The sequence below is a fragment of the Gorilla gorilla genome, chromosome 16 (genome assembly GCF_029281585.2).
Source record: "Gorilla gorilla gorilla isolate KB3781 chromosome 16, NHGRI_mGorGor1-v2.1_pri, whole genome shotgun sequence".
Taxonomy (NCBI): domain Eukaryota; kingdom Metazoa; phylum Chordata; class Mammalia; order Primates; family Hominidae; genus Gorilla; species Gorilla gorilla.
Genome location: NC_073240.2, coordinates 66,072,501 through 66,095,141, shown reverse-complemented (window position 1 = coordinate 66,095,141; position 22,641 = coordinate 66,072,501). Strand labels below are relative to the sequence as shown.

Below are 22,641 nucleotides of genomic sequence, written 5' to 3'. Positions count from 1 at the left end.
TGTACATTGATGTTCACAGCAGCATTAGCCACAGTAGATAAAAGGCAGAAACAACTGTCCATCAGCTGATGAATGCAGAAACAAAGTGTGGTGAATCCACACAATGAGATATTATTTAGCAGATTAAAAAAAATACTGAAATGAAACGAGTATGTGCTGCAACATCGATGAACCTAGAAAACATTACACAGGTACTAAGTGAAAGAAGCCAGTCTCAAAGTCCCACATATTGTACAATTCCATTTATAGGATATGTCCAGAACTGGCAAGTCTATAGGGACCAAAAGCAGATTGATAGGGGCTAGGGGTTGGGAGAAAATGGGGAATGACAGCTAATGAGTACAGGGTTTCTTTTTGGGGTGATGAAAATATCCTAAAATTGTAATGATAGTTGCACAATCCTGAATATACTAAAAACCATTGAATTGTTCACCTAAATGGCGAATTGCACGCAACATGAATTATACCTTGATAGAGCTGTTATTAAAAAAAAAAGAGGTTGAGAGGATTCACTGAGTTCATGTAAGTGAAGCGCACAGTTTAAGTGTTCAAATGATCCCACTGTAATAGGCAGAGAAACTGGAGCAGGCAAGGCAAAGCAACCCTAAGTTGGGGGTGGGGGGCGGGGGTGGGGAGAGGAATGCCGGGGAAAGGGGAGCAGGATAAAGAAGAAAGCAAGCAGCCAGGCGCAGTGGCTCACACCCGTAATCCCAGCACTTTGGGAGGCTGAGGCGGGTGGATCACAAGGTCAGGAGTTTGAGACCAGCCTGGTGAACATGGTGAAACCCTGTCTCTACTAAAAATACAAAAATTAGCCGGGTGCAGTGGCGGGCGCCTATAATCTCAGCTACTTGGGAGGCTGAGGCAGGAGAATTGCTTGAACCCAGGAGGCAGAGGTTGCAGTGAGTCAAGATTGCACCACTGCACTCCAGCCTGGGCGACAAGTGCAAAACTCTGTCTCAAAAAAAAAGGAGGAGGAGGAGGAAGAGGAGGAGGAGGAAGAAGAAGAGGAAAAAGAAAAAAAGAAGGAAGGAAGAAAGGAAGAAAGAAGAAGAAAGAAAGAAGAATGAGCTTGAAGGGCCTCCTGCAGCTGGCCTGGCCTCCCTGGAGCCCAGGGAACCTCTGGTTCCAAGCATGGCAGCCTGGAAGCTGCGCTCCTGGGAGGGCTGTGACTGGCGGACTTTGCTGCCGCCCAGTGGAATTAACAAGGATTACAGCCACGGGAACAGAGGCCTGATCCCTGCTGGTGACTAATTGAGCCCAGCAATTAAGATGCTCTGGGCCCCATAGGAGAGAGACAGACCCTCAGTGAGCTGACAATCTATAGGCTTGAATACAAGTAACTGCTATCTATTCAAATACTTATGTGGGTGAGTACCAGCAGCACATTGTAGAAACGGAAGCAAATGATCCTGAAGTGCTGGATTAAGGAAGGCTTTGAAAAGGAGTGGAAACAGGGGAAAGGGCATCCAAGGCTGCAGGCACAGCATGAGCAAAGCTTGGGAGGTGTGCAAGCGCATGGGGAACTCACTGAGCAGGCCCAAGTCTTCCATTTGCTGCATGGGGCCTGCCACCTAACAGATGGTCAATAAATATATGAATGACCACTACATTTCTAGAGCATATGCTTTTTGTGGGGTCGATGTGTCTGAGGAAAGCCTTACATGGTTTCCAGGGGGATAGGAAGTCATCGAGAGGGTCAGATAGCCTAGAGTTTCCTCAGGGAAGGGAAGGAGCCCCTATGGAGTCCTCCCAATGATAATGATGCTACTTCTGTTATTACAGAAGTAGCATCCTGTCATGCAGGCTGGAGTGCAGTGGCGTGATCTTGGCTCACTGAAACCTCTGCCTCCCTGGCTCAAGCAATTATCCTACCTCAGCCTCCCAAGTAGCTGGAATTACAGGCGCCCACCACCACGCCTGGCTAATGTTTGTATTTTTAATAGAGACAGGGTTTCACCATGTTGGCCAGGCTGGTTTCAAACTCCTGACCTCAAGTGATTCGCCCACGTCTCAGAGTGCTGGGATTACAGACGTGAGCCACTGCAACCGGCCTATTTTTTTTTATTGTATTGTACTGTTTTTTTGTTTTGTTTTGTTTGTTTTGAGACAGAGTCTCACTGTGTCACCCAGGCTGGAGTACAGTGGTGCAATCTCAGCTCACTGCAACCTCTGCCTTGTGGGTTCAAGCGATACTCCTGTCTCATCCTCCCGAGTAGCTGGGATTACAGGTGCCCACCACGACACTCGGCTAATTTTTGTATTTTTTTAGTAGAGACAGGTTTCACCATGTTGGCCAGACTGGTCTCAAACACCTGACCTTAGGTGATCTGCCCACCTCGACCTCCCAAACTGCTAGGATTACAGGCCTGAGCCACTGCACCCGGCCTGTATCGTATTTTTATTTATTTATTTATTTATTTATTTATTTATGAGATGGAGTCTTGCTCTGTCTCACCCAGGCTGGAGTGCAGAGGCGTGATCTCGGCTCACTGCATCCTCTGCCTTCCAGGTTCAAGTGATTCTCCTGTATCAGCCTCCCAAGTAGCTAGAACAACAGGCATGTGCCACGACACCCGGCTAATTTTGTATTTTTAGTAGAGATGAGGGTTCACCATGTTGGCCAGGCTGGTCTCGAACTCCTGACCTCAGGTGATCCACCCACCTCAGCCTCCCAACGTGCTGCGATTACAGGCATAAGCCACCATGCCTGTCCTATTTTTTTTTTTTTTTTTTTTTTTTTGAGACGGGGTCTCACTCTGTCACCCAGGCTGGAGTGCAGTGGTATAATCTCGGCTCACTGCAACCTCCACCTCCCAGGTTCATGTAATTCTTCTGCCTCAGCCTGCTGAGTAGCTGAGACTACAGGTGTGCACCACCACCACACCTGGCTAATTTTGGTATTTTTTGGAAGAGACGGGATTTCCCTGTGTTGGCCAGGCTGGTCTCAAACTACTGGCCTCGAGTCATCTGCCTGCCTCTGCCTCCCAAAGTTCTGGGATTACAGGCGTGAACCACCACGCCCGGCCATATTTTTTTGTACTTTTAGTAGAGACAGGGTTTCACCATGTTGCCCAGGCTGGTCTCCAACCCCTGAGCTCAAGTGATCCAGCTGCCTCGGCCTCCCAAAGTGCTGGGATTGTAGGCACGAGCTATGGCACCCAGCTAGTTATTACATCTTATGGCATTTATTTGTTTGTTTGTTTGTTTTTAGACAGAGTCTTGCTCCGTCGCCCAGGCTGGAGTGCAATGGTGCAATCTTGGCTCACTGCACCCTCTGCCTCCCGGGTTCAAGCAATTCTCCTGTCTCAGCCTCCCGAGTAGCTGGGACTACAGGAGCATGCCACCATGCCCGGCTAATTTTTGTACTTTTAGTAGAGACAGAGTTTCACCTTATTGGTCAGGCTGGTCTCGAACTCCTGACCTCAGGTGATCCACCCCCACCTCGGCCTCCCAATGTTCTGGGATTACAGGCGTGAGCCACCACGCCCGGCTTCTTAGGGCGTTTTGTAGACACCTCCGTATCACCTCATGTGCGTCTCTCACAGCCGTGCAGTGGGTACAGCTGGGCTTGCTGTCATCCTCCCATCTGAGATGAGGAAACCAAGGCTCCGAGAAGGGAGGTGGTGGAGCTGGGGCTTGAACCTCAGACTCCTTGTTTGAAGCCCATGCTGTTAACTTACATCTATGTATGGAGGAAAAGACGACAGGGGAGCCCAGTCGGGGGCGGTGGGGCGGGAGGGGCGGTGGGGCGGGAGGGGCGGGAGGGGCGGGAGGGGCGGCGGTCTAAATTAACTAAAAGGGAGATTTTCTTTTTGAAGAGTGAGACCCAGGAATGTCGGGCCCCCTGCCTCCCTCAGTGGGACGGTTGAGGAGGTTGGGCACATCCTAAAATGCAGGCTGGGTCTGTAACCTACCACAGCTCCACGCTGCTCCCAGAGGAGTCCAGTGCCTTTGGCCTGGCAATCAAGGTCCCCTCACAAGAGGCAGCCTAGCCCAGTGGTTAAAAGCGTGGGCTCGGCCAGGCGTGGGGGCTCGGCCAGGCGTGGTGGCTCACGCCTGTAATCCCAGCACTTTGGGAGGCCGAGTTGGGCGGATCAGGAGGTCAGCAGATTGAAACCATCCTGGCTAACACGGTGAAACCCCATCTCTACTAAAAATACAAAAAATTAGCCGGGAGTGGTGGCAGACGCCTGTAGTCCCAGCTACTCGGGAGGCTGAGGCAGGAGAATGGCGTGAACCCAGGAGGGAGAGGTTACAGTGAGCCGAGATTGCGCCTCTGCACTCCAGCCTGGGCAACAGAGCCAGACTCTGTCTCAAAAGAGTGTGGGCTCAGGACTGCAATCCCTGCTCCCCACGGTTCAGTTGTGTGACCAAGTGGGCGTCCTTAGCCTCTGGTGCCACTGTTTCCTCCTCTGTAAAGTATGGATGAGGAGAGCACCTACCTCATAGGTTGTGAGTAGTAGGAGAGTCAGGATGCATGAAGCACTTAGTCCTGTGCTTGCTGTTGTTGTTATTATTAATTAGAGCAGACCGTAATTTTTTGCTCCTATCATCAGGTCCAACCCTCCAAGCTCGGCTCCTGGCTTCTCCCAGATACGCCATGCACCGTGCTGCCTCCCGGCCTTTCTGCAGGCTGTTACTTCAGCCTGGAACCACTCCTTCCCACTACCCCTTCTCTCCAGATTCCGACAAACACAGCTCCTCCTGATGTCGTCCTTGTTCCTCTCCAGCTAGAGCCACTTTAGGCTCTTAGTGCTACTCCACGGCGGCACTGATGGGTCATAAAGAGGTAAAGACACCACACCTGTCCTTAGAAAACGTAATCCTTGCCAGGCACGGTGGCTCACACCTGTAATCCCAGCACTTTAGGAGGCCCAGGCACGTGGATCACCTGAGGTCGGGAGTTCAAGACCAGCCTGACCAAGATGGAGAAACCCCCATCTCTACTAAAAATACAAAATTAGTTGGGCGTGGTGGCGCATGCCTGTAGTCCCAGCTACTTGGGAGACTGAGGCAGGAGAATCACTTGAACCCGGGAGGCAGACGTTGCGGTGATCCGAGATCGCGCCATTGCACTCCAGCCTGGGGCACAAGAGCGAAATTCCATCTTGAAAAAAAAAAAGAGGCCGGGCGCAGTGGCTCACGCCTGTAATCCCAGCACTTTGGGAGGCCGAGGCGGGTGGATCACGAGGTCAGGAGATCGAGACCATCCTGGCTAACACAGTGAAACCCCGTCTCTACTAAAAAAATTACAAAAAATTAGCCGGGCGTGGTGGCGGGCACCTGTAGTCCCAGCTACTCCGGAGGCTAAGGCAGCAGAATGGCGTGAACCTGGGAGGCAGAGCTTGCAGTGAGCCGAGATAGCACCACTGCACTCCAGCGTGGGCGACAGAGTGAGACTCCGTCTCAAAAAAAAAAAAAAAAGAAAAAGAAAACGTAATCCTCGGCTGGGCTCAGTGGCTCACGCCTGTAATCCCAGCACTTTGGGAGTCCAAGGCGGGCGAATCACAAGGTCAAGAGATTGAGACCATCCTGGCCAACATGGTGAAACCCCGTCTCTACTAAAAATACAAAAATTAGCTGGGAGTGGTGGCACGCGCCTGTGGTCCCAGCTACTCGGGAGGCTGAGGCAGGAGAATCGCTTGAACCCAGGAGGCAGAGGTTGCAGTGAGCCGAGATCGCATCACTGCACTCCAGCCGGACAACAAAGTGAGACTCCATCTCAAAAAAAAGTAATCCTTGGCCCAGTGCGCTGGCTCACACCTGTATCCCAGCACTTTGGTTTGGGAGGCTGAGGCAGGTGCATGGCTTGAAACCAGCCTGGGCAACTCCAGTGGGACTTCTCTCATACAGAGCTACTTCCTTCTGCAGCTCATTATGCACAGTATGTATGTCTGTCACTCTGCTCTGAGAATCTAAGATTACATTTTCTTCTTATTATTTTTGAGACAGGGTCTCACTCTATTGTCCAGGCTGGAGTGCCGTGGTATGTTCACAGTTCACTACAGCCTCAACCTCCTGGGCTCAAACAATCCTCCCGCCTCAGTCTCCCAAGTCGCCTAGATTACTAACGTGCACCACCACACCGTAATTTTTATATTTTTTTGTAGAGACAGGGTTTCACCATGTTGCCCAGGCTGGTCTGGAACTCCTGAGCTCAAGTGATCCTCCTGCCTCAGCCTCCCAAAGTGCTGGGATTACAGGTGTGAGCCTCTGAGCCCTGCCTTGGATTACATTTTCTAAGGACAGGTGTGGTGTTCTTATGTCTTTATGAACCACAAGTGCCACCATGGAGTAGCACTAAATTCTCAAATATCTGTGGAAAGAAAGCACGAAATCAGGACAGGAAAGAGGAAGACGGACGCCGGGCACGGTGGCTCACACCTGTAATCCCAGCACTTTGGGAGGCCGAGGCAGGCGGATCACAAGGTCAAGAGATCGAGACCATCCTGGCCAATATGGTGAAACCCTTCTCTACTAAAAATACAAAAATTAGCTGGGCATGGTGGCGTGCGCCTGTAGTCCCAGCTACTCGGGAAACTGAGGCAGGAGAATTGCTTGAAACCAGGAGGCGGAGGTTGTGGCAAGCTGAGATCGCACCATTGCACTCCAGCCTGGCCACAGAGCAAGAATCCGTCTTAAAAAAAAAAAAAAAAAAAAAAAAAAAAGGAGGAAGAGTGAAAGAAGGAAGGAGAAAGAGAAGATGAAGGGAAAGGACAGAAATAGATGAAAGGTGAATAAAGCTAAGGGAGACTTGAAGAGACACCAGCCTGGCTCCATTTACCTTCTCACAACTTCAGGGAAAAGAACATGAAGATGGGACCTCTGGAAATGTGCAGCTCTTCCTTGAGCCACAGTATTGAAATGGACTTTGAAAACCTCAGAGTTGGCCGGGCACGGTGGCTCACACCTGTAATCCCAGCACTTTGGGAGACCGAGGCGGGTGGATCATTTGAGGTCAGGAGTTTGAGACCAGCCTGCATAACATGGTGAAACCCCGTCTCTACTAAAAATACAAAAATTAGCTGGACGTGGTGGCAGGCACCTATGATCTCAGCTACTCAGGAGACTGAGGCAAGAGAATCACTTGAACCCAGGAAGCAGAGGTTGCAGTGAGCCAAGATGGCACCACTGCACTCCAGCCTGGACAACAGAGTGAGACTCTGTCTCAAAAAGAAAAAAAAAAAACAAAAAACAGAAAACCTCAGAGCAGCTCTGTATCTTCAGCCACACTGAAGCTCAATTTCCTCATCGGTAATAGAGATAATAATGGTACTTATCTAATTGGGTTGTTATGAGGATCAAATGAGAAAATAACTGGAAAATCCTTGGCACCTGGTGTAAAGTAAGCACTCAATAAATGCCTTGTATTGCGATGGTGATGGTTGGGTGATTCTGAAAATTCCAGACGTCCAGTAAATGACCGCACACTGCTACCAGAGGGAGGTGCTCCCTAGGCTTGAAGAGATGCCTGTTGTCCTGGAGCCTGGCCCAGCAGTCACTCGGAGGTCACAATGCTGTCTCCAGGCCTCCCTGCAACCCCCACAAGATACACAATAAAGACTCCTGATTGCCTGATTAAAGGAAGCGGATACACAATTAATTTCAATTTAAATACACAATTAATCTCCCACCTTTAAAGAAGCATTGCATAGCCTATTTCAATTTACACACTGAGCCAATGTGGAATTTTCCAGCGTGTTCTGTGGCCTTTGAAGTGACCAGACCAGACTATTGATTTATTTCCAACTAATCTCTCTCTTTGAACCCAGAAGGGTCAAGGTTAATTATATAATAAAACATACTGTGCCCAGCTGCCCCTCTAAGGGCGCAGGGAGCCCCCTGACCTTTCTGTGCCGGCGAGTGGTGGATCGTATTTCTGATCCCTTCCCCGCATTCATTTCCCTCATCAGGGCCCATTAAGAAGGAGAAAAGAAAAAAGAAGAAAAAAAAAAAAACCCGGCCCATCATTTCCTCTCTGAGAGATAAATTTTAATTTGCTGGAAACCAACAAAGATGATCTAAGCCATGTTTCCAGGCTGCCCCCTTGGGCTGGAAAATCTTGCGGGGAGCATCTACTCTGGAGCCACTGGGAAATGGGGTGAGGGTGGTAGGGGGCGACAAAGGGGTGCAGACTCCTGGGTCTGCATCTCCCACGAAGGGGAAGTCCCCAGAGTCCACAGCCAGGTCCCCACTAAGCCTTCCTTCCCTGCTGAGGTGACAGTTAACCAATGGCCCAGGCTTCCCAGGCATGTTCTCTCAGTCAGTCCCCAACAGCCACCCAGATGGGCACCAGCACAAGCCCTGCTTTCCCTGATGATGAAATAGGCTCTGAGTGGCACCAGAACTGCTTCCAGGTGTCACACGGAGGAGGTGGAAGTCCCATGGCTTTTTTTCTGCTTTTTAAAATCATGGGTTTTCTTCTCCCACAGCCTCCCACCCTAGGGAAACAACATAGCAAACACTTTCTTTCCATTGTTAAAAAAAAAGAGAAAAATGGTTGGATGCAGTGGCTCATACCTCCCAGCACTTTGGGAGGCTGAGGTGGAAGGATCACTTGAGCCCAGAAGTTTGAGACCAGCCTGGGCAACATAGTGAGACTTTCTTTTCTTTTTTCTTTTTTTCTTCTTCTTCTTTTATTTATTTATTTTTTTTGAGACAGGGACTCACTCTATCACCCAGGCTGGAGTGCAGTAGTGCGATCACGGCTCACTGCAGCCTCAACCTCCCCGGGCTCAGGTAATCTCCCACCTCAGCCTCCTCAGTAGCTGGGACTATAGGGATGCACCATCACATCTGGCAACTTTTTTTTTTTTTTTTTGTAGAGACAGGATTTCACCATGTAGGCTAGTCTCGAACTCCTGGACTCAGTGATCTGCCCACCTTGGGCTCCCAAAGTGCTGAGATTACAGGCGTGAGCCACTTCTTTTTCTTTTTCTTTTTTTTTTTGAGACGAAGTCTCGCTCTGTCGCCCAGGCTGGAGTGCAGTGGCGCGATCTCGGCTCATTGCAACCTCAGCCTCCTGGGTTCAAGTGATTCTCCTGCCTCACCCTCCTGAGTAGCTGGGATTATAGGCAGGCACCACCTCGCCTGGCTAATTTTTGTATTTTTAGTAGAGACGGGGTTTCACCATGTTGGTCAGGCTGGTCTTGAACTCATGACCTCATGATCTGCCTGCCTCAGCCTCCCAAAGTGCTGGGATTATAGGCATGAGCCATGCACTGGCCTGATTTCTTTTCTTTTCTTTTTTTTTTTTTTTTGAGACAGTTCTCCCTCTGTCACCTAGGCTGGAGTGCAGTGGCATTATCTCAGCTTACTGCAACCTCCATCTCCGGGGCACCAGCAATCCTCGCGCCTAAGCCTCCCGAGTAACTGGGATTACAGGCACCTGCCACCATGCCTGGCTAATTTTTTGTAGAGACTGGTTTCACCAGGTTACCCAAGCTGGGTCTTGAACTCCTGGACTCAAGAGATCCTCCAGCCTCAATCTGCCTTCCAAAGTGCTGGGGTTACGGGTGCCTGCCACCACCCGCAGCTAATTTTTGTACTTTTAGAAGAGACAGGGTTACACCATGTTGGCCTCAGGCTGGGTGCAGTGGCTCACACTTGTAATCCCAGCACTTTGGAAGGCCGAGGCAGGCAAATTACTTGAGGTCAGGATTTCGAAACCAGCATGGCCAACATGGTGAAACCCTGTCTCTACTAAAATACAAAAATTACCCCCAGTAGGGAGGGAAGAAGGGAAGGAGTGTGCATAGCTCCTAGGTGAATTAGTGTTAGCCACGGGAGGATGGTGGCACATGCCTGTGATCCCAGCTACTCTGGAGGCTGAAACAGGAGAATCGCTTGAACCCAGGAGGCGGAGGTTGCAGTGAGCCAAGATCACACCAGTGCACTCCAGCCTGGGTGACAGAGTGAGACTCTATCTCTTTGCTCCCCCTTTTCCAGAGCAGCCCCAGCTGCTCTTGTTTCCCATGGTGCTGACACTTCTGAAAGGGACAAGGCCAGTTATCCTGCAGAGTAACCCACAGTGTGGATTTGTCTCATGTTTCCTCCTGACTACTTAGTCAGATATGTTTGGTGTAAACAGCTCAGAGGCCAAGCTGTGTCCTTTTCAGTGCATTACATCTGGAGGCTCCCGATGCTGGCCTGCCCTGATTTTGGTGAGGGGCCTGGATTTTCAGCTGGAAAATCCAGCTGGTGCGTGTTCTCGCCTCCTGGAGGCACCCCCAGCATGGAGGGAAGAGGGGAAGGAATGTGCATAGCTCCTCGGTGAATTAGTGTTAGCCACGGGAGGAGCACAGTCTCTGGGACTCTTCAATCCCCACAGACGACAACCAAAAACTCAGAAGGAAGTCCATCCATCACAGCCTGAGACGCACTCTCCCAGTGCCTCTCCCTGGACCACTTCTCAGTGTGTCAAGGGCCCTGTCACCTCCATGAGGTCTTCATGATTCTCTTGGGCAGAAGCAGTTGCTCCCTCCTCTCTCCTTCTGCAACCCTTCACCTCATTTTCCTGCTTGCTGCAATGTGTTAGAGTTCACTGTGGGGCTCTTACTGCCCCTGTATATCCAGGCCCAGTAGAGAAGCCCAGGCCCAGGGCCCAGCAGAGAAGCTTCTCCATAAATATTTGTCAAATAAATCGTAACTCAACTGAAATCAGTCTGCCTTGTGGTCAATTTTACATTTTATTTATTTATCTATTTACAGATAGAGTCTCACTCTGTTGCCAGGCTGGAGTGCAGTGGCGTGATCTCGGCTCACTACAACCTCTGACTCCCTGGTTCAAGCAATTCTCCTGCCTCAGCTTCCCAAGTAGCTGGGACTACAGGCATATGCCACCACACCCAGCTAATTTTTGTATTTTCAGTAGAGATGGGGTTTTACCATGTTGGCCAGGCTGGTGTCAATCTCCTGACCTCATGATCCGCCCGCCTCGGCTTCCTAAAGTTCTGGGATTACAGGCATGAGCCACCACGCCTGGGCTTTTTTTGTTTTTTGAAACAGAGTATTGCTCTTGTTGCCCAGGCTGGAGTGCAATGGCGCGATCTCTGCTCACCACAACCTCCACCTCCCAGGTTCAAGCAATTCTCCTGCCTCAGCCTCCCGAATAGCTGGGATTACAGGCATGCACCACCATACCAAGCTAATTTTGTATTTTTAGTAGAGATGGGGTTTCTCCATGTTGGTCAGGCTGGTCTCGAACTCCTGACCTCAGGTGATCCGCCCACCTTGGCCTCCTAAAGTGCCGGGATTACAGGTGTGAGCCACTGTGCCCGGCCTTATTTATTTATTTACTTACTTACTTATTTTTGAGACAGAGCCTCGCTCTGTTACCCAGGTTGGTGTGCAGTGGTGTGATCTCAGCTCACTGCAACCTCTGCATCCTGGGTTCAAGCGATTGTCCTGCCTCCGCCTCCCAAGTAGTTTGGACTACAGGCGCCCACCACCACGCCCAGCTAATTTTTGTATTTTTAGTAGAGGTGGGGTTTCACCATGTTGGTCAAGCTGGTCTCGAACTACTTTTTTTTTTTTCTTTTTCTTTTTGAGAGAGAGTCTCCCTCTGTCACTCAGGCTAGAGTAGAGTGGCAGAATCTTGGCTCACTGCAACTTCCACCTCCCAGGTTCAAGCAATTCTCCCACCTCAGCCTCCCGAGTAGCTGGGATTACAGGCACACACCATCATGCCCAGCTAATTTTTGTATTTTAGTAGAGACAGGGTTTCACCATGTTAACTAGGCTGATCTCAAACTCCTGACCACAAGCAATCCACGTGACTTGGCCTCCCAAAGTATTGGGATTATAGGCATGAGCCATTGCACCTGGCCAATTTTACCATTTTTTTAAATTATTCTTTTAGAGACAGGGTCTCACTATTTCACCCAGGCTGGTCTCGAACTCCCAGCCTCAAGTGATCCTCCCAATTTGGTCCCCTAAGTAGCTGGGTTTACAGCCACCACTCCTGGCTCAGTTTCACATGTGAAAGAAAAGTCCGGGTGGGGCACGATGGCTCACGCCTGTAATGCCAGCACTTTGGGAGGCTGAGTCAGTGGGATCGCTTGAATCCAGGAGTTTGAGACCAACCTGGGCAACATGGTGAGACTGTCTCTACAAAAAAATTCAAATAGCTGGGCATGGTGGTGCATGCCTGTAGTCCCAGCTACTCAGGAAGCTGAAGTAGGAGGATCACTTGAGCCTGATAGGTAGAAGCTGCAGTCAGCCATGATCACACCACTGTACTCCAGCCTGGTTGATAGAGGGAGACCCTGTCTCAAGAAAAAAAAGGAAAAGTCCTACATCCAAAACTGAATTGAGGCCGTGCGCAGTGGCTCATGCCTGTAATCCCAACACTTTGAGAGGCTGAAGTGGGCAGATCACTTGAGGTCAGGAGTTCGAGACCAGCCTGGCCAACATGGTGAAACCCCATCTCTACTTAAATACAAAAATTAGTTGGGTGTGATGGGGTGCGCCTGTAATCCCAGCTACTCCAGAGGCTGAGGCACGAGAATCAATTGAACCTGGGAGGCGGAGGTTGTGTGAGCCAAGACTGCATCATTGCACTGCAGCCTGGATGACAGAGCGAGACTCCTTCTCAAAAATAAATAAATAAATAAAAATAATTATAAATATTAGAAAGGAAAAATTGAAAAAATCCCCAGATAATGAGATTATATAGGTAGAAAACTGAAAATAATCTACACATAGATTAGAGTTAATAAATCAAGTAAGGTTGCCAGATGTAAGATCCCATACAGGTTCACTGAATTTCTATACAACCGCAGTGTACAGTTAGGAGATGTTATTTTAGAAATTAATAAAAAGTGTGAGATTTTTAGTAGAAAAATTATAACACTTTACTGAAAGATAATGAAGACCTGGGCAAGGTGGCTCACGCCTGTAATCCCAGCACTTTGGGAGGCCGAGACAGGCAAATCATGAGGTCAGGAGTTCGATACCATCCTGGCCAACATGGTGAAACCCTGTTTCTACTAAAAATACAAAAATTAGCTAGGCGTGGTGGCAGGCACCTGTAATCCCAGCTACTTGGGAGGTTGAGGCAGGAGAATCGCTTGAACCTGGGAGGCAGAGGTTGCAGTGAGCCGAGATCGCACCACTGCACTCCAGCCTGGGCGACAGAGTGAGACTGTCTCAAAAAAATAAAGAATAAAAAAAATGAAGACCTAAACATATGGAGAGACAAATCATGTCCATTAATAAGATAAAGATTCAATTCTCCCTAATCAATCTATAGATTTAATTCAGACACAATAGGGATTTTCATGGAAATTGACAAGACAATTCTAAACATTTTTGGAAGAAGAAAGTTTAGCCAAGTTACTACTAAAAAGAAAACCAAGTAGAGAGATGACACCCACCAGATTTTAAGTCTTATTATAAACTCATAGTAATTAGGATGTGCAATATTGGCTCAAGGTTAGACAAACAGACCCATGGACACATGTCACTGCATATCCCTGGGGAAAGGAGGTACCAAGTCAATACACAGTGCTGGACAATTGCCAATCATTTCCAGGGGAAAAATAACACCAGATTCACACTTCACACTATACATAAAAATTCAATTCCAGAGGAATCAAGGACTTAATATGAAAGACATCACTTAAAAAGATACAGAATTTATTTAATAATTTGAGGTGGTGAGTTGTTTATTAAACAAAACACACAAAAGTACAAATGAGAATGAAGAAAAAAAACAAATCAATCTGACATTAAAACCAGTCACCAAGAGACTCTATAAGAGCAAAAACAGAAGCTGTAAACTGGGAGAAGGTAATTGTACCATATAACCAACAAAGAATTACTATTTAAAGTCTCTGAAGTCTAGAAGCTGTGTAAAAAACTACTATACCCACTAAGAAAAAGATTCGCCATCTAAGAAAAAAATGGGCAAAAGGCACAAACAGGCATTTTACAGGAGAAACCATGAATGGCCAAAAAATCTTTGAAAAGATGTTCAACCTCATTAGTAATTAGGGAGATGTACATTAAAATTACTATAATGCTGGAAGATTAGACATTTGTAAAGAAAAAAAAAAAAAGCCAGGCACAATGGCACACACCTGCAATCTCAGCATTTTGGGAGGTCGAGGTGGGAGGATAACTTGAGCTCAGAAGATCCAGAGCAGCTCAGCCTGGGCAACATGGAGAAATCCTGTCTCTACAAAAAGCATAAAAACAAAATTAAAAATTAAAAAAATCAGCCACTGTGGTGGTGCACGCCTGCAGTCCCAGCTGCTTGGGAGACTGAGGTGGGATCACTTGAATCAGGAAGTTGAGGCTGCAGTGAGAGGATATCATGCCGCTGCACTCCAGCCTGTGTGATAAAGCAAGACCCTGTCTCAAAAAACTAAAGTAACATTTAAAAACCACTAAAAGTTACAATTTCATAACTACCAGATGGACAAAGATTAACTTCTGAGCATTTCTTTTTTTTTACTTTTTTTGAGATGGAGCTTCACTCTTGTTGCCCGGGCTGGAGTGCAGTGGCACTATCTCAGCTTATTGCAACCTCTGTCTCCCAGGTTCAAGCGATTCTTCTGCCTCAGCCTCCCGAGTAGCTGGGATTATAGGCAACACCACGCCCGGCTAATTTTTTTGTATTTTTAGTAAAGACGGGGTTTTGCCATCTTGGGCAGGCTGGTCTCGATCTCCTGACCTCAGGTGATCCGCCTGCCTTGGCCTCCTAAAGTGCTCGGATTACAGGGGTGAGCCATCACGCCCGGCAACTTCTGAGCATTTCAAGGCCAGTAAGGGTGAGAAGCAATGGGAATATAATAGGCCATTTGTGGAAATGCAAATAAGTACATAATTTGGGAAAAAATTATTATGCAGGTACCTACCTGCCCTAAGACCCAGCCAGCCATTCCATTCCACACTTTAAGGAAATAAAATCTTGCACAGGTTCAAGGAGTTCCAATGGCCAAAATCTGGCAAAACCCCAAAACCTACAGGAAGGGAGAACGGATCTACACACTGTGCTCTGTTCAAACGTTTTATACCTAACGGAGGTGCGCAGGGCAATTATTAGTCATTGGCCATGTGTACCGATTGAGCGCTTGAAATGCAGCTAGTCCTAATTGAAATGTGCTAAATGCAAAATATACACGGGATTCAGAAGACTAAGAAAACAATGTACAATCCTTTTTTTTTTTTTTTTTTTTTAAGATGGAGTCTAGCTCTGTGGCCCAGGGTGGAGTGCAGTGGCAGAATCTCGGCTCACTGCAAACTCCGCCCCCCGGGTTCAAGCAATTATCCTGCCTCGGCCTCCCGAGTAGCTGGGATTACAGGCGCCCGCCACCACGTCCGGCTAATTTTTGTATTTTTAGTAGAGATGGGGTTTCACCACGTTGGCCCAGGCTGGTCTCGAACTCCTGACCTCAAGTGATCCGCCCACCTTGGCTTACCCAATGTAGTGGGATTACCGGCATAAGCCACCGCGTCCAACCAGAACAGTTCTAAGACTCTTTCACATCAATGACACTGAAGTAAATACTTCGAATCTGTTAGAAAGAGTTTCACTAAAAAATAACGCTTGCATTTACACACAGTTTAAACGCATGAGAGATTAAAGCGTTTACAAACAAAACCGGAAATCACGTAACAACTAAATCTGAAAACACCGTGTTAAATAATGGATTATAACGCTTACTCGACACCTAGAAGAAGCACCCAAACGAACTCATTCTAATTTTTAAACAGCTTTGTGTAGCCTTGTCGGAACAAGGCCTCAAAAAATTGGCTTAAGACTCAGAGTTGTTCCTCTCCACGGAAATCTTTAGTAAAAGGCGAAAGATTTATGCGATCTGAAGAGAAACCAGAGTATACGTGTTAATTTCATAACTCGTTTCTCGGGTAACAGAAACTCCTAGTATATTGATGGTGACTAGTGAATGCCAAGGTTCTATACCTAGAAAAAAATTTTAAGAGTACTGTTTAAACAAAAATCTAACTTTCACAGAATATGCTTAGAATAAAAATGTTTGATTTTGCCTTTTTAAATTTGTACTGTGAGCAGTGCATTATGGGTATGCAAATAATCGGATCAATCTTTTGATTCCGAAACAGAGCATTTCACAGAGTGCCTTATGTCACCGTTAGGGGGCGAAGCCGAAGACTGGCTGGCTGGAAAATAACGCTTTCCTGGTCAGAGACTCGGGTTTTATCTGTTTTGTGTATTTGTACGTCTGAGTTTGATTTCTTTTAAATAAAGACTGCTATTAAATTGAAAGAGAAAAAATTGGCAAGTAAATGATTAACACAGAATTCCAAATAGTGGTTCCTCCCTTCGGTGAGGAGCGAGAGATGTGACTTGGGGAAGGGCGCACAGGGGTTTAAAAAGTTTGACAATTTCCGTTTTTTTAAACTGTGTGGTGGGCGCAGGGGCGTTCTGATGTTATTTTTAACCGTGCACTCCGGGGATATACTGAATTTTGCATGCCATTTGAGAATTCCTGGCAATGTCCTGTTTAAAATTGGAACTTGAGCGCTCTGTTTCAGGTTTCCTGCCCGACCGGAATCTGATGTTGGGGATGCCATATCTTGCTATTCCAGTTTCAGACCTCGTGTCTCCTTATCCTAGGCGGGAGGATCGCCTGACGCCCAGAGTTCCAGACCTGCCATCTCTACAAAAAATAATAATTTAAAAACATAGTGCTGTCCTCTCCCCCTCGGAGCTACACTGTCGGCTCTCACCAGCCTACAGGGAATTCCTTTCTAAGGAATGTGCTCACTCGGCAACCAGTGAAAGGAAAGCAGTGCAGGCTGGTCTGGAATTCCTGGCCACAAGCAATCCTCCCATCTCGGCCTCCCAAAGAATTGGGATTACAGGCCTGAGCCACCTCGCCCAGCCAGCTCTAAGACTTTTACAGCCGATGGTGTAAACATTCCATTTCCCGACTTTCACACCTTCTCTGAACCAACACTTTTTTTCACTTTGCTGCTCCTTTGCTAGCAAGTCAATCATATTTGACATGCATGTAATTTAAATTTGTCTAATACATTCAAAAAATAGATTTACTGGATATAATTTAAAAGCCAAGCGATCCATCCATTTAAAGTATACCATTCGGCCGGGCGCGGTGGCTCACGCCTGTAATCCCAGCACTTTGGGAGGCCGAGGTGGGCGGATCACCAGGTCAGGAGATCGAGACCATCCTGGCTAACACAGTGAAACCCCGTCTCTACTAAAAATAGAAAAAAATTAGCCGGGCGTGGTGGCGGGCGCCTGCAGTCCCAGCTACTCGGGAGGCTGAGGCAGGAGAATGGCGTGAACTCGGGAGGCGGAGCTTGCAGTGAGCCAAGATTGTGCGACTGCACTCCAGCCTGAGCGACAGAGCGAGACTCCGTCTCAAAATAAATAAATAGAGTATACAATTCAATGGTTTTTAGTATATTCACAGTTGTAGAATCATCCCCACAATATAATTTTAGAATTTTTTGTTTTGGGTCTGTTATTGTTTTTCTTTTTTTTTGAGACGGAGTCTTGCTCTGCTCCCCAGGCTGGAGTGCAGTGGCGCAATCTCGGCTCACTGCAACCTCCGTCTTCCAGGTTCAAGAGATTCTCCCGCCTCAGCCTCCCAAGTAGCTGGGACTATAGGAGCCTGCCACCATGCCCAGATAATTTTTGTATTTTTAGTAGAGACAGGGATTCACCATGTTGGCCAGGCTGGTCTTGAACTCCTAGCCTCAAGTGATCTCCCCGCCTTGACCTCCCAAAGTGCTGAGATTACAGGTGAGCCACCGCGCCCAGTTAGAATGTTTTTGCCACTCCGAAAAATGAAACAGTACCCATTAGAAGTTACTTCCCACCTGCTCATTCACCCAGCCTCTGGCAACTACTAATCTACTTTCTGTCTCTAATAGGCCCATTCCAGACATTTCATGTAAAAGGAAGCATACAACATGTGGCCTTTTGTACCGGCTTCTTTTGATGTGGCTCATTGGTGAGCAAACATCCATCTGGTTTTGTTTGTTTGTTTGCTTGGTTTTTCCTTCCCACAACAAGGAAAGTGTGATTTAATTCTACAAATTTACAAACCAAAATACAAAACCAAAATGTGGAACACAAAATAAAGATGAGGAGTTCTGAGACTCAAGGCAGCTCAGCCGTAGCAGCTGCCCCGTGGTCCGGGCTGAATCCTCCCCATGACTTGGAGTCGGCTCTGACCTTGCCAGAACTTGAGGCTGAAGCCGGGCCCGCGACCGAGGCGCCCTGGTTGGTGATGGTGAAGTGGAAGCCAGTCTCCTTCACGTGGTCGTCACCCAGCTGGCAGTAGCCCAGGCCTCCCTGGCGGGGCACGGGTCGGGTGGGGGCGTGCTGGTGCTCCACTTCACACACTGCTGCTCACTCTTTGCGGGCCACGTGGGGAACATCGAGGGGTCAGTGGGGGGGGCGGGGGGCGATCTCGCAGAAATACTCGCTTGAGTCCATCCTCAGTGCTCCTCTCGGGGAAGTAGGTCAGGAACTTGTTCGTAAGATGAAAGCCCTGTTCTGAGAGCAAGGCCCCCAAGCCCTTGCAGAGGTTGCTATACGGGTACTGGCTGAAGGTCATCTTCTTGACTGCTGGAAGGTTACTGTAGCCATGCCTATTTGTTTTTGTTTTGATACAGGTTCTGTCACCCAGGCTGGAGTGCAGGGCTGCAATCATAGCTCACTGCAGCCTCAGACTGCTGGGCTTAAGCACCTCCTTCCTCAGCTCTAGCAATCCTCCTGCCTCAGTCACCCGAGTATCTGGGACTATAGTCTGCAAGCCACCACATTGGGCTAATTTTATTTTTTAATTTTTTGTAGAGATGGGCATCTCCCTATGTTGAAAGACATGTTGCCCATGCTGGTCTCGAATTCGTGGGCTCAGGGGATCCTCCCACCCCCGCCTCTGAAAGTGTTGGTGAGAGGTGACAGCGCGCTGGCAGCCCTCGTAGCCCTGGCTCGCTCTCGGTGCCTCCTCGGCCTCAGCGCCCACTCTGGCCGCGCTTGAGGAGCCCTTCAGCCCGCCGCTGCACTGTGGGAGCCCCTTCCCGGGATGGCCGAGGCCGGAGCCGGCTCCCTCAGCCTGCGGGGAGGTGTGGAGGGAGAGACACCGGCAGGAACCGGGGCTGAGCATGGGGCTTGCGGGCCAGCTAGAGTTCCGGGTGGGCGTGGGCTTGGCGGCCCCGCACTCGGAGCGGCTGGCCAGCCAGCCCCGCCGACCCCAGACAGTAAGGGGCTTAGCACCCGGGCCAGCAGCTGCGGAGGGTGCGCCGGGTCCCCCAGCAGTGCCGGCCCACCGGTGCTCCGCTGGATTTCTTGCCGGGCCTTAGCTGCCTCCCTGCAGAGCGGGGCTCAGGACCTGCAGCCTGCAATGCCTGAGCCTACCCTGCCCACCCACCGTGGGCTCCTGCGCAGCCCGAGACTCCACTGACGAGTGCCGCCCCCTGTTCCACCGCCCCCAGTCCCATAGACCACCCAAGGGCTGAGGAATGCAGGCACAGAGCTTGGAACTGACAGGCAGTTCCACCTGCGGCCCCAGTGGAGGATCCACTGGATGAAGCCAGCTGGGTTCCTGAGTCTGGTGGGGACTTGGAGAATCTTTATGTCTAGCTAAGGGATTGTAAATACACCAATCAGCACTCTGTATCTAGCTCAAGGTTTGTAAATGCACCAATCAGCACTCTGTGTCTAGCTCAGGGTTTGTAAATACACCAATGGACACTCTGTATCTAGCTAATATAGTGGGGACGGAAAACTTTTGTGTCTAGCTCAGGGATTGTAAACACACCAATCAGCACCCTGTCAAAATGGACCAATCAGCTCTCTGTAAAACAGACCAATCGGCTCTCTGTAAAATGGACCAATCAGCAGGATGTGGGTGGGGCCAGATAAGAGCATAAAAGCAGGCTGCCCGAATCTGCTGTAGCAATCGGGCGTTTTCTTTAAGGCGGTGGGGGTTTATTCTTTTGCTCTTTGCGGTAACTTACTACTGCTTCGTGTGTGGGTCTGGCCTGTGAGCTGTAACACTCACTCTGAAAGTGTGTGGTTTTTCTCTTGAAGCCAGCGAGGCTAGAAACCAACCGGGAAGAAAGAACAACTCCAGATGTGTTGCCTTAAAAAGCCGTAACACTCACCGCGAAGGTCTGCAGTTTCATTCCTGAGCCAGCAAGACCACGAACCCACCAGAACGAAGAAACTCTGAACGCATCTGAAGGTCTGAAGGAACAAACTGGACACGCCGCCTTTAAGAACCCTGAGACTCACCGCGAGGGTCTGTGGCTCTGTTCTTGAAGTTAGTGAGACCAAGAACCCTCCAATTCTGGACACATTGGGATTAAAGGTGTGCCACTGCGCCAGGCAGCGTTACGTCTGTTCTGATAGTCTTGCATGCTTGCTGTAGTTCACAACGTAAGGGAAAGTTAGACACCCATGGAGACGCAAAGTTCTCACCATATGATAATAGCTACGTCTCATAGGACTTAGCAAGGGGTCAAGGGGTGGGTTCTCTGAGTACTGAGCTCCACCCGTATTGAGCCTTGGGAGAGAGTGTTTCCTTTTTCTTGGGCTTTAGGAGACATTTATGTGTTGGCTTGTGCTCTGCTTCACTCTGGAAGGGTCCTGGATAGCTTTCACTGTTGAGAGAACTGAAAGGAGAGTTAACTTGTTTGTAGCTCTGTGAGTCTCCACAGAGGGTCATGGAGTTTCTACAATTTGTGAATCCAAAGCTTGGACTCACGCCGATCCGTTATTTATGAGGTGGCTTGCACTTCAATTTCCAGCAACAATTCGTGCTAATTTAATTTAGGAAATAACTGGCTGGGTGCAGTGGGTCACACCTGTTGTAATACCAGCACTTTGGGAGGCTGAGGTTGGGGGGATCACCTGAGGTCAGGAGTTCAAGACCAGCCTGGCCAACATGGTGAAACTCTTTCTCTACTAAAAATACAAAAATTAGTGGGGCGCAGTGGCATGTGCCTGTAGTCCCAGCTACTCGGGAGGCTGAGGCAGGAGAATTGCTTGAACCCGGGAGGCAGAGGTTGCAGTGAGCCAAGATCGTGCCACTGCACTCCAGCCTGGGTGACAAAGCGAGACTTTTGTCTCAAAAATGTAATAATAATCCAGTGTGTATTTTACACTTAGAGTACATTTCAATTGAGACTGGCCACATTTCAAATGCTCCATAGCCACATGTGGCCAGTGGTTGCCATATTGAACAGTACTTCCAAATCCTTTTGGATCTTCTATGAAGATAATCATATGGACTGAGAATAATTTTTTCTTTTTTCACTCCTTATACTTTTCCCTCCCCCTGATTTTTCTTGTTACACTTGCCTGGCAAGGCCCTTAGTGAAAAATTGAATGGAAGCAGTGATACTGTCATCTTTGTCTTTTTCCAGACTCTAAAGGGAAAGTTCACAACACTTTGTTATGTGTGATGTTTTTGGTGGTGGTCCTACTTTAAGCAGATTCCCATCTATTCCTATTGTAATAAGATTAAAACATAGCTGGGCTTGGTGGCTCATACGTGTAATCCCAGCACTTTGGGAGGCCGAGGCTGAAAGATGGCTTGAGCCCAGGAGTTCGAGGCTGGCGCCTGGCCAACGTGGTGAAACTCTGTTCCTACAAAAAAAAAACATAAAAATTAGCCAGGTAGGGTGGTGCGAGTCTGTAGTCTCTACCGCTTGGGAGGATGAGGTGGGAGGATCACTTGGGCCCGGGAGGTCGAGGTTGCAGTAAACCTACATTGCACCACTGCACTCCAGCCTGGGCAACAGAGCGAGACTCTGTATCAAAAGTAAAATAAAACTAAGTTGTATATACTATATATAAAAATGCATAGATGTTTAAATTTGTCAAACATTTGATAAATGTGCATTCATGGGATTACCAAATGATTCTGCTTTAATTTCATATAGTGTTGATCAATCTACACTAACAGATTAATGGGGCTTTTATTTTTTTTCTTTTGAGACAGTCACTGCTGAAGTGCAGTGGCGTGATCTGGGCCGACAACTTCCGCCTCCGGGGTTCATGCGATTCTCCTGGTTGTTTTTTTGTTTTTTTGTTTTGTGTGTGTGTGTGTGTGTGTTTAGATGGAGGCTCACTGTCACACAGGCTGGAGTGCAGTGGTACAATCTCAGCTCACTGCAGCCTCTGCCTCCCAGGTTCAAGTGATGCTCTTGTCTTAGCCTCCCAAGTAGCTGGGATGATGACAGGCGTGCCCCACCACACCTGGCTAATTTTTGTGTTTTTAGTAGAGAAGGGGTTTCACCATGTTGGCCAGGCTGGTCTTGAACTCCTGGCCTCCACTGATCTTCCCGCTTCGCCCTCCCAAAGTGCTGGGATTACAGGTGTGAGCCACTTGTGGCCAGCCTACACTAACAGATAAACGTTAAATCATTCTTGTAGATTGTTCTCTGGTTTCTATTTGTTGTGACCAGATGCCAGGGCCCACAGTTACAAGAAGCAGGTTCTCTTGTAGAAGCAACATTCAATCATTTCAAATTTTTCTGTAGAGACTCCCTATAGGGAAGGTAGTTGGGGGGGGCCTCTAGGTGTCAGCTCCTATTACGTTACGTCCGTTCTTGGAACTCCTTGCTCATTTCTGCTGCAGCCTCCGCGATGGCCACAAGAGGGCCCAACTTCCA

The 22,641-nt window shown here is 48.5% G+C and overlaps 1 non-coding gene and 1 pseudogene across 1 annotated transcript; both read right to left on the bottom strand.

Moving 5' to 3' along the window:
* Positions 1 to 15,731: 15,731 nt before the first annotated feature.
* On the bottom strand, positions 15,732 to 15,847 carry LOC115930988 (U5 spliceosomal RNA). The gene has a single exon (XR_004067563.1). It is a non-coding gene; the product is annotated as a U5 spliceosomal RNA (small nuclear RNA).
* Positions 15,848 to 18,125: 2,278 nt separating this feature from the next.
* Positions 18,126 to 18,777, bottom strand: LOC115930787 (cyclin-dependent kinase 11B-like; annotated as a pseudogene).
* Between the last annotated feature and the right edge of the window lie 3,864 nt (positions 18,778 to 22,641).